The following is a 526-nucleotide window of genomic DNA, read 5'->3' on the forward strand; positions in this document are numbered from 1 at the left end:
CAGTGAGCCGAGATCGTGCCACTGCACTCCAGCCTGGGCAACAGAGCAAGACTCCATCTCAAAAAAAAAAAAAGAAAAAGAAAAAAGAAAATGGCTGTCCCTATGTCTCTAGTCAAATGAAAGGAGCATGCAACTTTTGCTCTGCTCTGATATAGTTTGTATATTTGTCCCTGCCCAGATCTCATGTTGAAATGTAATCCCTGATGCTGGAGGTGGGGCCTGGTGAGAGGTTTGGATCATGGGGGTGAATCCCTTATAGCTCAGTGCTGTTTTCATGATGGTGAGTTCTCCCAAGATCTGGTCGTTTAAAAATGTGTGGCACCTCTCCCTCCACTCTCTCACTTCCTCCTGCTCTTGCTATGTGGCATGCCTGCTCCTACTTCTCCTTCTATCATGATTTTAAGTTCCCGAGGCCTCCCCAGAAGCCAAGTAGATGCCAGTATCATGCTTCCTGTAAAGCCTGAAGAACCATGAGACTATCAAACCTCTTTTCTTTATAAATTACTCAGTCTCAGGTATTTATTTA

Source organism: Mandrillus leucophaeus, unplaced genomic scaffold, assembly GCF_000951045.1.
Source record: "Mandrillus leucophaeus isolate KB7577 unplaced genomic scaffold, Mleu.le_1.0 Scaffold937, whole genome shotgun sequence".
Taxonomy (NCBI): Eukaryota; Metazoa; Chordata; class Mammalia; order Primates; family Cercopithecidae; genus Mandrillus; species Mandrillus leucophaeus.